The sequence below is a fragment of the Mobula birostris genome, chromosome 18 (assembly GCF_030028105.1).
Source record: "Mobula birostris isolate sMobBir1 chromosome 18, sMobBir1.hap1, whole genome shotgun sequence".
NCBI lineage: Eukaryota > Metazoa > Chordata > Chondrichthyes > Myliobatiformes > Myliobatidae > Mobula > Mobula birostris.
Genome location: NC_092387.1, coordinates 71,496,025 through 71,513,974, shown reverse-complemented (window position 1 = coordinate 71,513,974; position 17,950 = coordinate 71,496,025). Strand labels below are relative to the sequence as shown.

The 17,950-nt window shown below is 44.5% G+C and overlaps 1 protein-coding gene across 2 annotated transcripts in view; it reads left to right on the top strand.

The window, feature by feature from the left end:
* Positions 1 to 17,950, top strand: part of LOC140212228 (vinculin) — a 284,348-nt gene that overhangs the window by 139,751 nt on the left and 126,647 nt on the right. The window lies entirely within an intron of this gene.

Below are 17,950 nucleotides of genomic sequence, written 5' to 3'. Positions count from 1 at the left end.
TTGGAATTGTCCTTTGATGTTTAGCACATAAAATACCCAGACCCACATTGAGCCAGTGAGGACTTTCTACTGAAGGCGTCTCCATATGATGCCTGCTGTGCCCTTTTTTGTCGAATAAAGAAGCTGCTTTGTATCTCCGGTGATTTCATTCATGCAACAACATTTGGTGGCAGTGGTGTGATACCTTTGTGACCCATCGTGTAACCAGCAATCTTAGCAGTCTAAGTGGGTGAGTATTTTTTTAAAAATTAACTCTCTCACTTGGATCTGTTTGGGTTGGTGGTACATAAACATGAAGTATCATGAACATGGAGCTGAACTGGTAGACGTAAAAGTGGTGTGTACTCGTGCATGTGTGTTTATGTAAGAGAGGAAACTCTGCGTGTTAACTTGGTGAGATGGAGACACCAATTGCGAAAGGTGGTCACCGACAGTCTGGGGTGCCGGAGTCAGTGCATCGGTATATACTCATTCAGGGAGCTGCATTTTAGCATAAGCATTTTGCGAGTGTGATGCAGGGGAATACAGCAGGCATTCACGAGTTTAGGTGCTCAAAAGTGGCAGAGTGCGGAATACATACTGCAGTTTTAAGTATGTGCTCTTTAACTGGTACCTATCATTTATATTTTGTGTAGTGTGGGAATTAGTATGGAGATATTTCAGGGAGAGGTTTTAACCCAGATATATCTGCCAGGATTGCACCTATTGAGGTCAGGCACCGTCAAGTGGAGAACCCTGATGATCCGAGTGAGCCAGCCCCTGCAGATTGACTGATCATGCAGAAGGTAAATATTGAGCGTATGAGGAGTATTCAGGGTTGGATAATCCAGGGAGGGGTGACCCAGTCTTCTTGAAAATGATGAAGGAAGGCCTGAGCTCAGGAAGTTTTAGATTTAGGAATAGCGGTGGGGTTGACCTACTCCACAATAGTTTCTTTAGTCCAGTGAGATGGACCAAAGAAAGTGCAAGAGAAGTCGTAAAGTGGCTGCAGTGGATGCAGCTGCTGTGATGTCTTAGAAAGTTTGGGCACCTAGCAAAAGACTGCCAGACCAGCTGTGGCCTATCAGGACATGGTTGGAGGCAGTGTTCAAAAAGGAGGGGAAGAAACAGGCAAAAGTCATGGTAGACATGCAGTCGCACACTCCATGTGCCCAGTGTGTCCAATCTGACTGCTGATCAGATCATAGAGCTGGTGAAGACGGCCTCTAGGTCAGAAAAATAGCTGATGACCCCCAGATGTACACAACCCCATTGCTAGGGAGCCAGCAATGCGATATGTTAGTGGTCTCGATAACTGATCTACCCTTGCCAACAAATGCACAAGCTATTTGTAGGAGGGAAAGCAGTAAAGAGCAAGTCGCAAATACTCGAAATTGGCAGAGTGCAGCTTCCCGTATTTCTGTCTATGTCCAAACAATGAGGGTACTATCCTTGGAATAGACATCCTAAGGTATAGATTTGGGAAAGAGAGAAATAACATGGACAAGCCAGGGGCAGCAAACCTGTACAACCAATAGAATACACATCCTGGCTAGCCTAGTCACAGCTGCCCCGATCATCAGAGACTGGAGCCAGGATGGTGTCTATAGGTTATTTTGTCTGCAGTGCAACTTCCTTATAGGGTAGTTATGGGTTGTGATGACCCTGGGGCTTACAGAGATAGAATGACACAGTATGTGGAAGACCTTGGAAACCAATTTAAAATGTTGAAGGACCAAGCAAAACAGCAACAGCACATTGCTGATCAGAGAGAGCCAGAGGGAAATGAGATGGTCCTCCCACAGCCAGGTGACCAAGTCATGGTGAGTGAGGTGCCTGAAAGGACAGGGCTTGCTTCCAGATGGATAACACCAAAGATGGTACTTTTAACAAGTGACACTCGTGTCTGTGTGCAAACTCGGTGAGGCAGATAGTGGAAACACTGGACCCAGAGTAAACTGTACGACTCACCTTGTTGCTCCCGCAGACATTGCGGGGGATCAAATGTACCCGGTAACCATGTAATTGCAGATAACCTAAGAGAGGAACACCAGCCGGCCACACCAGAGCTGACCACAGCTGATGAAAACATATCCACAGGAAACATAAAGGCAGAAGACACAGACAGAGTGATAGAAACCCATGAATAGCATACTAAAGTGTGATGGTACTCTGTAATGAAGGCTGGGTTGCTGAAGGTGGATGATTAGTTGAATAGCATAGAATAAAAAAGATAATGTGGAAAAATAGATGGGGAGGGATTTAAGTTAAAGCAGAGACAGCAGGTTCCACAACTTTGGTAGCATGGCAGACTGAGAGAGATTGCACACGGCACCTGAAGGCAGTCACTCCCTGCTTGAATGGGGAGCAAATACAAATGAACTGGGCCCTTTCAGCAGTTGGGCCAATGATTGGGTAGTTCGGAGAGGCGTGCCACTGGGAAGAGGACCTTACAGTTATTCAAATAGAGATCACCCCAGCACCTTCCTGTCGATCGATGAGAGGGCGTGTGAGCCTGATGCACATACCTTGCTGGTGCCTCTGGAAAGAGGGGTTTAGCTCCTAAAGAATGAAGAGGTGAAGAGAAGAAATGTGATTATGTAGCCAATTGGCCAGCAGGGGAAGAGCCAACAGACATATGAAAAGAGCCATATTTCTAAAGGCTATTGGTCAAATTTCTGGAGCAATCTCTCTGCTTAGCATTTTGTAGGTAGTGATTAGCACATAAAATACTGAGCCTCACGCTAGGCCAGCGAGACCTTTCAACCGAAAGCATCTCCATATGATGCCTGTTGAACCTGGTTTTGACGAATAAAGAAGCTGCTTCATATCTACCAGTAATTTTCTCTGGTGATTTCATTCATGCAACAACAGAGGCCAAGGAAAGAAAATTGTAGGAGAGTTAACCTGACTTCAGTGGTTGGAAAGATGTTGGAGTTTATTATTAAAGATGAGGTTTCGGGGTGCTTCAAAGCACAAAATATGCCAAAATATGCCAAAGTCACCAGGTTTTCTGACAAATATGCCTGACAAACCTGTTGGAGTTCTTTGAAGAAATAACAGGCAAAATAGACAAAGGAGAGTCAGTGGATGTTGCTTATCTGGATTTTTAGAAGGCCTTTGACAAGGTGCCACACATAAGGCTGATTAAGAAGATAAGAGCCCATGGTATTACAGGAAAGAGAAGATTGACTGACAGGAGGCAGAGTCTGAATAAAGAGGGCCTTTTCTGATTGGCTGCTGGTGACTAGTGTTCCACCAGGTTCAGTGTTGGGACTGCTTATTTTCATGTTATATGTCAATGTTTTGGATGAAGGAATTGATGGCTTTATAGAACCATAGAACCATAGAAAATACAGCGCAGAAACAGGCCTTTTGGCCCTTCTTGGCTGTGCCGAACCATTTTCTGCCTAGTCCCACTGACCTGCACACGGACCATATCCCTCCATACACCTCCCATCCATGTATCTGTCCGATTTATTCTTAAATGTTAAAAAAGAACCTGCATTTACCATCTCGTCTGGCAGCTCATTCCATACTCCCACCACTCTCTGTGTGAAGAAGCCCCCACTAATGTTCCCTTTAAACTTCCCCACCCCCCCACCCTTAACCCATGTCCTCTGGTTTTTTTTCTCCCCTTGCCTCAGTGGAAAAAGCCTGCTTGCATTCACTCTATCTATACCCGTCATAATTTTATACACCTCTATCAAATCTCCCCTCATTCTTCTACGCTCCAGGGAATAAAGTCCTAACCTATTCAACCTTTCTCTGTAACTGAGTTTCTCAAGTCCTGGCAACATCCTTGTAAACCTTCTCTGCACTCTTTCAACCTTATTTATATCCTCCTGTAATTTGGTGACCAAAACTGAACACAATACTCCAGATTCGGCCTCACCAATGCCTTATACAACCTCATCATAACATTCTAGCTCTTATACTCAATACTTCGATTAATAAAGGCCAATGTACCAAAAGCTCTGTTTACGACCCTATCTACCTGTGACGCCACTTTTAGGGAATTTTGTATCTGTATTCCCAGATCCCTCTGTTCCACTGCACTCCTCAGTGCCTTACCATTAACCCTGTATGTTCTACCTTGGTTTGTCCTTCCAACGTGCAATAACTCACACTTGCCTGCATTAAACTTCGTCTGCCATTTTTCAGCCCATTTTTCCAGCTGGTCCAAGTCCTTCTGCAGGCTCTGAAAACCTTCCTCACTGTCTACTACACCTCCAATCTTTGTATCATCAGCAAACTTCCTGATCCAATTTACCACATTATCATCCAGATCATTGATATAGATGACAAATAACAATGGACCCAGCACTGATTCCTGTGGCACACCACTAGTCACAGGCCTCCACTCGGAGAAGCAATTCTCTACTACCACTCTTTGGCTTCTTCCATTGAGCCAATGTCTGATCCAATTTACCACCTCTCCATGTATACCTAGCGACTGAATTTTCCTAACTAACCTCCCATGCGGGACCTTGTCAAAGGCCTTACTGAAGTCCATGTAGACAATATCCACTGCCTTCCCTTCATCCACTTTCCTGGTAACCTCCTCGGAAAACTCCAATAGATTGGTCAAACATGACCTGCCACGCACAAAGCCATGTTGACTCTCCCTAATAAGTCCCTGTCTGTCCAAATGCTTGTAGATTCTGTCTCTTAGTACTCCCTCCAATAACTTGCCTACTACCGACATTAAACGTACCGGCCTATAATTTCCCGGATTACTTTTCGATCCTTTTTTAAACAACGGAACAACATGAGCCACTCTCCAATCCTCCGGCACCTCACCTGTAGACAGTGACATTTTAAATATTTCTGCGAGGGCCCCTGTAATTTCAACACCAGTCTCCTTCAAGGTCTGAGGGAACACCCTGTCAGGTCCCGGGGATTTATCCACTTTAATTTTCCTCAAGACAGCAAGGACCTCCTCCTTTTTGATCTGTACAGTTTCCATGATCTCACTACTTGTTTCCCCTAGTTCCATAGACTTCATGCCAGTTTCCTTAGTAAATACAGATGCAAAAAACCTATTTAAGATCTCCCCCATTTCCTTTGGTTCCGCACATAGGCAACCACTCTGATCTTCAAGAGGACCAATTTTATCCCTTACAATCCTTTTGCTCTTAATATACCTGTAAAAGCTCTTTGGATTATCCTTCACTTTGACTGCCAATGCAACCTCATGTCTCCTTTTAGCACTCCTGATTTCTTTCTCAAGTATTTTCTTACACTTCTTATACTCCTCAAGCACCTTATTTACTCCCTGCTTCCTATACATGTCATACAACTCCCTCTTCTTCTTTATCAGAGTTGCAATATCCCTTGAGAACCAAGGTTCCTTATTCCTATTCACCTTGCCTTTAATCCTGACAGGAACATACAAATTCTGCACTCTCAAAATTTCTCCTTTGAAGGCTTCCCACCTACCGATCACATTCTTGCCAGAGAACAACCTGTCCCAATCCACGCTTTTTAGATCCTTTCTCATTTCTTTAAATTTGGCCTTCTTCCAGTTAAGAACCTCAACCCTAGGACCAGATCTATCCTTGTCCATGATCAAGTTGAAACTAATGGTGTTATGATCACTGGAACCAAAGTGCTCCCCTACATAGACTTCCGTCACTTGTCCTAACTCGTTTCCTAACAGGAGATCCAATATTGTATCCCCTCTAGTTGGTCCCTCTATATATTGATTTAGAAAACTTTCCTGAACACATTTTACAAACTCTAAACCATCTAGACCCCTAGCAGTATGGGAGTCCCAATCAATATATGGAAGATTAAAATCCCCTACCACCACAACTTTATGTTTCCTGCAGTTGCTTGCTATTTCCCTGCAGATTTGCTCTTTCAATTCTCGTTGACTATTGGGTGGTCTGTAATACAATCCCACTAATGTGGCCATACCTTTCCTGTTTCTTAGTTCCACCCATAAGGACTCAGTAGACAAGCCCTCTAATCTGTCCTGCCTGAGCACTGCTGTAATATTTTCCCTAACAAGCAATGCTACTCCCCCACCTTTCATTCCTTTGCCTCGATCACATCTGAAACATCGGAACCCTGGAATATTAAGCTGCCAGTCCTGCCCCTCCTGTAGCCAAGTTTCACTAATTGCTATAACGTCATAATTCCACGTGTCAATCCACGCCCTCAATTCATCCGCCTTCCCCGCAATACTCCTAACATTGAAAGATATACACCTCAGAAGATTTTTACCACCACTCACAACCTTTCTATTAGCGGATTTGCTTGAACTTTTAACAACATTTATTTTCACTCCAGCCACACTGTCAGCTCTGGCACTCTGGTTCCCATCCCCCTGCAAGTCTAGTTTAAAGCCTCCCCAATAGCACTAACAAACCTCCCTGAAAGGATATTGGTCCCCCTGTAGTTCAAGTGTAACCTGTCTCTCTTGTACGGGTCCCACCTGCCCCAGAAGAGGTCCCAATTTTCCTGAAATCTGAAACCCTGCCCCCTACACCAGTTCCTCAGCCACTTGTTCATCCTCCAGAGCATCCTATTCCTACCCTCACTGGCACGTAGCACAGGTAGCAATCCTGAGATTACCAACCTCGAGGTCCTGCTTTTCAACTTCCTACCAAGCTCTCTATACTCACTCTCCAGGACCTCCTCACTCTTCCTTGCTATGTCATTGGTACCGATGTGCACCAGGACATCTGGCTGATCACCCTCCCGCTTCAGAATGTCATGCAATCGATCAGAGACATCCTTGACCCTGGCATCTGGGAGGCAACAAACCATCCTGGATTCTCTGTCACGACCACAGAACCTTCTATCTGCACCTCTAACTATCGAGTCCCCTATCACTACCACTCTCCTCTTTTCCCCCTTCCCTTCTGCACTGCAGAGCCAGACTCAGTGCCAGAGATCCGGCTACTGCAGCTTGTCCCAGGTAAGTCATCCCCCCCAACAGTATCCAATGCGGTATACTTGTTGAGGGGAATGGCCACAGGGGAACCCTGCTCTGCCCGCCCTTTCCTCTTCCCTCGCCTGACAGTGACCCAATTTCCTGTGCTCTGCTCCTTTGGCGTAACTACTTCCCTGTAGCTACTATCTATCATCTCCTCATTCTCCCGAATGATCCGCAGGTCATCCAGTTCCCTAACGCGGTTTGTTAGGAGCTGCAGCTGGATAGCCAAGGTTGCGGATGACACAACGATAGTGGGCGGGGGGGGAGATGTAGTGTTGACAAAGCAGGGTAGTTGCAGAAGGACTTAGATAGGGAGAATGATCAATTGCAATGTATTGCAGGGAACTGCATAAATATGCACTTTGGAAGAGTGAATAAATGCATAGACTATCTTCTAAATAGGGAGTAAATCAAAAAATCAGAGGTGCAGAGGGACTTGGGAGTCCTTGTGCAGGATTCCCTAAAGCTTAATTTGCAGTTTAAGTCAGTGGTAAGGAGGGAAAATGCAATGCTAGCATTTATTTCAAGACAACAAGAATACAAAAGGAAAGCTGTAATGCTGAGGCTTTATAAAGTATTGGTCAACTGCACTTGGAGTATTCTGAGCAGTTTTGGGCCTCTTATCCAAGAAAAGATGTGCTGACATTGGAGAGAGTACAGAGGGGGTTCACAAGAATTATCCCAGGAATGAAAGGGTTAACACATGAGGATCATTTGTTAACTCTGGCCCTGTACTCGGTGGAGTTTAGAAGAATGAGAGGGGATCTCATTGAAATCTATGGAATATTGAAAGACCTAGATAGTGGATGTTTCCTATACTGGGGATGTCTAGGATCAGAGAGACTCAGGACTCGGAATAGAGGTATGTCCATGTAGAACAGAGATGAGGAAAACTTTCTTTTGCTGGAGCTGGTGAATCTATGGAATTCATTGCCACAGGTGGCTATGCAGGCCAAGTCATTGGATACGTTTAAGGCAAAGTTTGACAGGTTCTTTGAGAAGGATAATAATCAGCCATGAATGGCAGAGGAGCTCAGTGGGCCCAATGGCTTAATTCTGCTCCTATGTCTTGTGATCTGAAGGAGAAGTTGTGATGAACATATTTGGTTTGCTATAAGATAATTAAATGCATCTGGAGGTATACCTTCATAAAATCTGCTAATGCTAATTGGTATACAGTTGCAAAAACAAGTTTGTGAACCCTTTGCAATTAGCTGGTTTTCTGCATTAATTAGATATTTTGAATTGCCAATAATCATAAACTAGTTAGAAGTTTTAATCTAAGTGCAACTGTTTTGGTTTGAGACAGTTGGTTGTTATTTATAATTTACATAATAACAAACCACTTAGCACAGAATAATTCTACTGTTGCAAATGGAGTGTTCTGTTTCTCATTTGTAGGTAGAGGCGAATCAGAATGTGATTACCTAGGACTAAGAATAAGACCGTAAGACATAGGAACAAAATTAGGCCATTTGGCCCATCAAGTCTGCTCTGCTATTCAGTCAAGTCTGATCCTTTTTTCCCCCTCCTCAGCCCCACTCCCCAGCCTTCTCCCCATAACCTTTGATGCCATGTTCCATCAAGAAACCATCAACCTCTGCTTTAAATACACACAACGGTCTGACTTCCACAGCTGCCTGTGGTAACAAATTCCATAAATTCAACACCCTCTAGCTATAGAACTTTATCCGCATCTCTGTTTTAAATGGACACCCCTCTATCCTGAGGTTGTGCCCTCTTGTCCTTGACTCCCCCATCATGGGAAATAGCCTTTCCCCATCTACTCTGTCTATGCCTTTCAACATTTGAAAGAATTCAGTGAGATCCCCTCCTCATTGTTCTATATTCCAGCAAGTACAGACCCAGAGCTCTCAAACATTCCTTGTATGATAACTATTTCATTCCCAATATCATCCTTGTGAACCTCCTGAATCCTCTCCAATGCCAGCACATCTTTTCTAAGATGAAGGGCCGAAAACTGTTCACAGTACTCAATTTGAGGCCTCACCAGTGCCTTAACCATGTTTGCTCTTGTATTCTAAACTTCCTGAAATGAATGCTAACATTGTGTTTGCCTTCCTCATCACAGTCTCTGCCTGCAAGTTAGCCTTTAAGGTGTCCTGCACAAGGATGCCAAAGTCCCTTTGCATATCAGGTTTTTGGATTTTCTCCCAGTTTAGAAGATAGTCCGCACATTTATTTCTACTATCAAACTGCATGACCATGCAGTTTCCAACATTGTATTTCATTTGCCACTTTCTTGTCCAGTCTCATAATCTAAGTCCTTCTGAAGCCTATCTGCCCCTCCCGCCAATCTTCAATCATCTGCAAACTTGGCAACAAAGCCATCTATTCTATCATCTAAATCATTGATATACAACATTGTCCCAACACTGACCCCTGCGGAACACCACAAGTCACTGGCAGCCAACAAGAAAAGATCCCACTCGCCGCCTCCTACCAATCAACCAATGCTCTAACCATGGCAGTAACTTTCCTGTGATGCCATGGGCTCTTAACTTGGTAAGCAGCCTCATGTGTGGCACCTTGTCAAAGGCCTTTTGAAAGTCCGAATATACAACATCCCCTGTATCCCCTTTATCTAACTTGCTTGTAATGTCCTCGAAGAATTCCGACAGGTTCTTCAGGAAGGATTTTCCCTAAGGGAAATCATGCTGAGTTTGTCCAATTTTGTCCTATATCACCATGTGCTCTATAACCTCATCCATAGCAATTGAATCTAACATCTTCCCAACCAATGAAGTCAGGTTAACTGGTCTATAATTTCCTTTCTGCTGCCTTTCTCCTTTCTTAAAGGATGGGGTGACATTTGCAATTTTCCAGTCGTATGGCACCATGCCAGAGACCAATTATTTTTGAAGGGTCATTTGTAATGCTTCCACAAGGTCTAAAATGCTGCCTCTTTCAGAATCATAGGGTGCAGTTCATCTGGTAAGAGGTTCTGTGGAAGAGATCGAGAATCCCGGATGGTCTGTTGCCTCCCTGGCGCCAAGGTCCGTGATATCTTGGATCAAGTTCTCAGTATTCTCAAGAGGGAGGGTGAGCAGCCAGATGTCGTGGTCCATGTAGGGACCAATGACGTGGGTAGGAAGAGTGAAGAGGTCCTGAAAGGTGAGTTTAGGGAGTTAGGCACCAAGTTAAAGGACAGGACCTCCAGGATAGCAATCTCAGGATTGCTACCAGTGCCACATGCAGGCAGGTTTAGAAATAGTGAGAGAGAGCATATCAACACATGGCTGAAGACATGGTGCAGGAGGGAGGGCTTCAGATTTATAGATAATTGGGCAGTTTTCCAAGGAAGGTGGGACCTGTTCCGGCGGGACGGTTTACATCTGAACTGGAGGGGGACAAATATTCTTGCAGGTAGGTTTGCTAGAGAGGCTCCAGTGGATTTAAACTAGATACGAGGGGGGAGGGGAACAAGAGTGTAGGAACAGATGTAGGGGAGAAGGAAGAAAAAGAAGAAAGTAAAGTTGTTTGCACCATTAGTGATAAACAGAGAGTAAGAGGTGGAGAATTTCTTAAATGCATTTATTTTAATGCTAGGAACATTGTAAGAAGGGTTGATGAGCTTAGAGAATGGATTGATACCTGGAAATATGATGTTGTAGCTATTAGTAAAACGTGGTTGCAGGACGGGTGTGATTGGCAACTAAATATTCCTGGATTTCGTTGCTTCAGGTGTGATAGAATTGAAGGGACAAGAGGGCGGAGGTGTGCATTGCTTGTCAGAGAAAATATTACAGTGGTGCTCTGGCAGGATAGATTAGAGGGCTCATCTAGGGAGGCTATTTGGGTGGAATTGAGGAATGGGAAAGGTGTAGTAACACTTATAGGTGTGTATTATAGACCACCTAATGGGGAGCGAGAATTGAAGGACAAATTTGTAAGGAGAAAGCAGGTATTTATAGTAACCACAAGTTTGTGATTGTGGGAGGTTTTAATTTTCCACACAGACTGGGAAGCTCATACTGTAAAAGGGCTGGATAGTTTGGAGTTTGTAAAATCTGTGCAGGATAGTTTTTTGCAGCAATACATAGAGGTACCAACTAGAGAAGGGGCGGGGTTGGATCTCCTGTTAGGGAATGAGATAGGTCAGGTGATGGAGGTATGTGTTGGGGAGTACTTCGGGTTTCAGTGATCACAATGCCATGAGTTTCAGTATTATTATGGAGAAGGATAGGTCTGGACCCAGGGTTGAAATTTTTGATTGAAGAAAGGCTAACTTTGAGGAGATGCGAAAGGATTTAGAAGGAGTGGATTGGGACAATTTGTTTTATGGGAAGGGTGTAATAGAGAAATGGAGGTAATTTAAAGGTGAAATTTTGAGAGTACAGAATCTTTATGTTCCTGTTAGGATGAAAGGAAAGGTTAAAAGTTTGAGTGTAAAGTGAGTCCACGGATGGAAGATTGGTTTGTGTGATGTGCTGCGCCGTGTTCACAATCTTCTGCAGCTTCTTTCGGTCTTGGACAGGACAACTTCCATACTAGGTTGTGATGCACCCTAGAAGAACGCTTTCTACGGTGCATCTATAAAAATCAGTGAGGGGTTTAGGGGACAGGCCAAATTTCCTTAGCTTCCTCAGGAAGTAAAGGCACTGGTGGGCCTTCTTGGCAGTGGACTCTGCTTGGTTGGACCAAGTCAGGTCATTTATGATATTGACCCCAAGGAACTTAAAGCTTTTGACCTGTTCCACTTGCGCACCACCGATGTAAATTGGGTCGTGCGGTCCGCTACTCCTTCTGAAGTCAACAACCAATTCCTTCGTCTTGCTGACGTTGAGGGATAGGTTATTGTCTTCGCACCATGCCACCAGGTTCTTAATTTCCTCTCTGTACTCAAACTCATCATTACCCAAAATACGGCCTACAATTGTTGTGTCATCAGCAAACTTATATATTGAGTTTGATGGAAACTTGGCTACACAATCATGGGTGTACAGTGAGTACAGCAGGGGGCTGAGTACACAGCCTTGTGGGGCACCGGTGCTCAGAGTGATTGTGGAGGAGAGCTTGTCCCCTATTTTGACAGCCTGGCTCCTGTCTGTGAGGAAGTTGAAGATCCAGCTGCAGATCTGAGTGCTAAGGCCCGGGTTCCGGAGCTTAGGAATCTGTTTATTTGGAAAGATAGTATTAAAGGCAGAGCTGTAGTCAATGAAAAGGAGCCTTACGTATGCGTCTTTATTCTCCAGGTGTTCTAAGGAGGAATATAGGGCCAGAGAGATGGCATCTGCCGTTGACTTGTTGCTCTGGTAGGCGAATTGCAAAGCGTCAAGGTTGACCAGTAGGCTGTGGTTGATGTGTGCCAAAACCAATCTCTCGAAGCACTTCATAGCTATTGATGTCAGAGCCACAGGTCGATAGTCATTCAGGCATGTCACCTTGCTCTTCTTCGGCACTGGGATTATCATTGCCTTCTTAAAACACGAGGGGATCTTAGACTGAAGGAAGGAGCAGTTGAAGATGTCAGCAAACACTCCAGCTAGCTCGCTTGCATAGGCCCGGAGAACCCGTCCTGGGACACCATCTGGGGCCGTCGCCTTCCTTGGATTTATCTTCAGGAAGGCCCTTCTAACGTCCTCCTCGGTGACGATGAATCTCGATGCCACCAGGTCCGGTTCATCCGGAAGGAGTGGGACGCTCTTCTTCTGTTGGAATCTTGCATAGAATACGTTAAGTTCATCAGGAAGAGAAGCGCCACAGTTATTGATATTCCCAGCCTTTTCTTTGCGCCCAGTGATCTCATTTAGACCCTGCCATAGTCTACTGGCATCCCTTTGGTTAGCCTGGTCTTCCACCTTGGCTCGATATTGCCTCTTGGCGCCCTTAATGGCTTTCCGGAGTTCACGCCTGGATTCCGTGTAGCGACTGGTATCCCCGGACCTAAATGCCGCAGCTCTAGCCTTTAAAAGGGAGTTGACCTCATAATTCATCCAAGATTTCCGGTTAAGAAACACCCAGATCGTCTTGCAAGACACACAGTCCTCCGTGCATTTCCAAATAAAGTCCATGACAGCTGAGGCATACTCATCGAGGTTAGCTGCCGAGTCCTTGAATACTAACCAGTCCATCGATTCAAAGCAGTCACAGAGGACCTCATCCATTTCCTCCGTCCAACGTGACACTACTTTTGACACCGTGACCTCCCGCTTCAGTTTCTGTTTGTAAGCCCGGAGGAGGAGTACGGCCTGATGGTCCAATTTTCCAAAGTAAGGTCATGGGACGGAACAGTAGGCATCCTTGACTGCTGTGTAGCAGTGGTCAAGTATATTCGGGCCTCTAGTGGGGCAGGAGACATGTTGGTATAACTTTGGCAGTGCCCTTCTGAGGTTGGCCTGGTTAAAGTCCCCAGCTGTAATGAGCAAAGCCTCTGGATACCTGGCCTCAAGTTCACTGATGTTGGCATACAGTATCTTCAGAGCGCACTCCACGTCTACCTGGGGGGGAATGTAGACCGCTGTCCGTATGACCGAGGTGAATTTCCATGGCAGATAGTAGGAACGATACTTCACCGACAGGTGTTCCAGGTTTGGGCTGCAGGAGCTTGTCAGTGCCACTGTGTCCGAGCACCACCCAGTATTGATCAGTAGGCAGTTATGGAAACTATGATGATTAAAGAAGAGGAAGTACTGGTGCTTTTAAGGAATATAAAAGTGGATAAGTCTCTGGGTCCTGACAGGATATTCCCTAGGACCTTAAGGGAAGTTAGTGTAGAAACAGCAGGGGCTCTGACAGAAATATTTCAAATGTCATTAGAAATGGGGATGGTGCTGGAGGATTGGTGTATTGCTCATGTTGTTCCATTGTTTAAAAAGGGTTGTAAGAGTAAACCTAGCAATTATCGGCCTGTAAGTTTGACGTCAGTGGTGGGTGGAAAATATTCTTAGAGATGGTATATATAATTATCTGAATAGACAGGGTCTGATTAGAAACAGTCATCATGGATTTGTGCGTAGAAGGTCATGTTTGACAAATCTTATTGAATTTTTTGAAGAGGTTACTAGGAAAGTTGACGAGGGTAAAGCAGTGGATGTTGTCTATATGGACTTCAGTAAGGCCTTTGACAAGGTTCCACACAGAAGGTTAGTTAGGAAGGTTCAATCGTTAGGTATTAATATTGAAGTAGTAAAATGGATTCAACAGTGGCTGGATGGGAGATGCCAGAGAGTACTGGTGGATAACTGTTTGTCAGGTTAGAGGCTGGTAACTAGTGGTGTGCCTCAGGGATCTGTACTGGGTTCAATGTTGTTTATCATATGCATTAATGATCTGGGGTGGTAAATTGAATTAGTATTTATGCAGATGATACTAAGATAGATGGCGTTGTCGATAATGAAGCAGGTTTTCAAAGCTCTTGAAAGATTTAGGCCAGTTAGAAGAGTGGGCTGAAAGATGGCAGATGGAGTTTAATGCTGATAAGTGTGAGGTGCTACATTTTGGTAGGACTAATCAAAATAGGACATACATGGTAAATGGTAGGGCATTGAAGAATGCAGTAGAACAGAGTGATCTAGGAATAATGGTGCATAGTTCCCCAAAGGTGGAATCTCATGTGGATAGGGTGGTGAAGAAAGCTTTTGGTATGCTGGCCTTTATAAATCAGAGCATTGAGTATAGGAGTTGGGATGTAATGTTAAAATTGTACAAGGCATTGGTAAGACCAAATTTGGAGTATTATGTACAGTTCTGGTCACCGAATTATAGGAAAGATGTCAACAAAATAGAGAGAGTACAGAGGAGATTTACTGGAATGTTACCTGGGTTTCAGCACCTGAGTTACAGAGAAAGATTGAACAAGTTAGGTCTTTATTATTTGGAGCGTGGAAGGTTGAGGGGGGACTTGATAGAGGTATTTAAAATTATGAGGGGGATAGATAGAATTGACATGGATAGGCTTTTTCCATTGAGAGTAGGGGAGATTCAAACAAGAGGACGTGAGTTGAGAGTTAGGGAGCAAAAGTTTAGGGGTAACATGAGGGGGAACTTCTTTACTCAGAGAATGGTAACTGTGTGGAACAAGCTTCCAGTAGAAGTGGTAGAGGCAGGTTCGATATTGTCATTTAAAGAAAAATTGGATAGGTATATGGACAGAAAACGAATGGAGGGTTATGGACTGAGTGCAGGTCGGTGGGACTAGGTGAGAGGAAGCGTCTGGCATGGACTAGAAGGGCAGAGATGGCCTGTTTCCATGCTGTAATTGTTATATGGTTATATGGTCTGGGTGATTTGTGTCCCCTTGGGTCTTTCAGGTTTTTGAGTACTCTCTCCCTTGTAATAGTAACTACACTCATTTATCTTCCTTCACACTATGTCTTCCATAGTGAAAAGTGATGCAAAATACTCATTTAGTTCATCAGCCATCTCCTTGGCCCCCGTTATTATTTCTCTGGCCTCATTTTCTAGCGAACCTATATCCACTCTCATATCTTTTACTTTGAACATGTTTGAAAAAGCTTTTACTACCCACTTCGATATTGTTTGCTAGCTTGCTTTCGTATTTCATCTTTTCCATCCTTACGATTCTTGTTGTTGCTCTGTGTCGGGTTTTAAAAGCTTCCCAATCCTCTGTCTTCCCACTAATTTTTGCTTTGTTGTATGCCCTCTCTTTTGCTTTTATATTCGCTTTGATTTCCCTTGTCAGCGATGATTGTACCGTTTTGCCATTTGAGTATTTCCTTGTTTTTGGAATACATCTATCCTGCACCTTCCTCATTTTCCCCAGAAACGCACACCATTGCTGCTCTGCTGTCATCCCTGCCTGCATCTCCTTCCAATTTACTTTGGCCAACCCCTCTCTCTTACCACTGTGATTTCCTTTACTACACTGAAATACTGCTACATCAGAGTTTACCTTCTCCCTATCATACTTAAAGTTGATCTCGATCATATGGTGATCACTGGGATTCTTTTGCCTTCAGCTCCCTAATTACCCCTGGTTCATTACATAACACCAAATCCAGTAGGCTCAATGACAAACTGCTCTAAAAAGCCGTCTCCTAGGCATTCAACAACTCACTGTCTTGAGATCCATTTCCAACCTGATTTTCCCAATTGACCTGCATGTAAAAATCTCCTATGACTATCTCCTATGCCTTTTTGACACTCCTTTTCTATTTCTTGTTGTATTCTATGGTCCACACCCCAGCTACTGCTGGGAGGCCTGTATATAACTGCCATCAGGGTCCTTTTACTCTCGCAGTTTCTTAACTCAATCCACAAGGTTACAACTTCTATGATCCTATGTCACATCTTTCCACTGATTTGCTAGTGAACCATTCTTTACATGTAGAGCCACCCCACTCCCTCTGCTGCCCTCCCTGCCCCTCTGATACAACGTGTAACCTTGAACATTCAGCTCTCAACTAACAACCATCCTTCAGCCATGATTCAGTGATGACCACAACATCATACCTGACAACCTGTAATAGTGCAATAAGATCATCCATCTTATTTATTGTATTCTGTGCATTGAGATATAACACTTTTGAGTGTTGCATTTCCCACCTTTTTTTTGAGTTTGCATCCTTAATGCACTGATACTCACCCTGCTGGCCGCAATTATGTCCTATCATCCTTCCTGATAGTATGACTGCATGCCATCTTTACGTTTTTTTACCATCACTCCTACCTGAGTCTCCGACACCTCTAACAAACTTGCTCATCAGAATATTGGTTCCCCACAGGTTCAGGTGCAACCCATCACTTTTGAACAGGTCTTGCCACCCCCAGAAGAGTTCCGAATGATCCAAGAACATGAAGCCCTGACCCCTGCACCAGTTTTCAGCCATGCGTTAATTTGCCAAATCATTCTGATTCTACTCTCTCTGGTGCGCAGTACAGGCACAATCTAGAAATTACTTTCCAGAAGGTCCTGCTTCTCAGCTTTCTACATAGCTCTCTAAATTCTCTTTTCAGGACCTCTTTGCTTTTCCATCCTATGTCATTGGTACCATTATGTGCCAAGATGTCTGACTACTCTCCCTCTACAAAATGTTGTGGACGCGATCCAAGACACCTCTGACCATGGCACCTGGGAGGCAACATACCATTCGGATGTCCCGTTCACGTCCACAGGATCTCCTGTCTGTTCCTCCCTCTTTACCTCCTACACCATGGACCTATGCTCAATGCCAGTAATTCGGTCTCCATGGCATTTCCCTGGCATGTTATCCCCCAGAACAATTTCCAAAATGGTATACTTATTATTGAGAGGAATGGTCACGGGGTGCTCTGTGCTAACTTCCTATTAACATTTCTATTTCCTAGAAACATAGAAAGCCTACAGCACAATACGAGCCCTTTGGCCCACAAAGTTGTGCTGAATATGTCCCTACCTTAGAAATTACTAGGCTTACCCATAGCCCTCTATTTTTCTAAGCTCCATGTACCTATCCAAAAGTCTCTTAAAAGACCCTATCGTATCCGCCTCCACCACCATTGCTGGCAGCCCATTCCACGCACCCTCCACTTTCTGAGTAGAAACACTTACCCCTGACATCTCCTCTGTACCTACTCCCCAGCACCTTAAACCTGTGCCCTCTTGTGGCAACCATTTCAGCCCTGCGAGAAAGCCTCCGACTATCCACACGATCAATGCCTCTCATCATCTTATACACCTCTATCAGGTCACCTCTCATCCTCCATTGCTCCAAGGAGAAAAGGCCAAGTTCACTCAACCTGTCTTCATAAGGCATGCTCCCCAATCCAGGCAACATCCTTGTAAATCTCCTCTGCACCCTTTCTATGGCTTCCACATCTTTCCTGTAGTGAGGCACAGTACTCCAAGTGGGATCTGACCAGGGTCCTATATAGGGTCCTATATATTTCACCTGACAGTCACCCAACTACTTGCCTCCTGCAACTTTGAAATACTTCCCTGTAACTCTGATTATCTCCTCACTCTCCCGCCAAGCCAAAGGTCATCCAGCTGCTGCTCCAGATCCCCAACATGGTCTTTAAGGAGCTGCAGCTGAATGCACTTCGCATAGACATAGTTCCCTG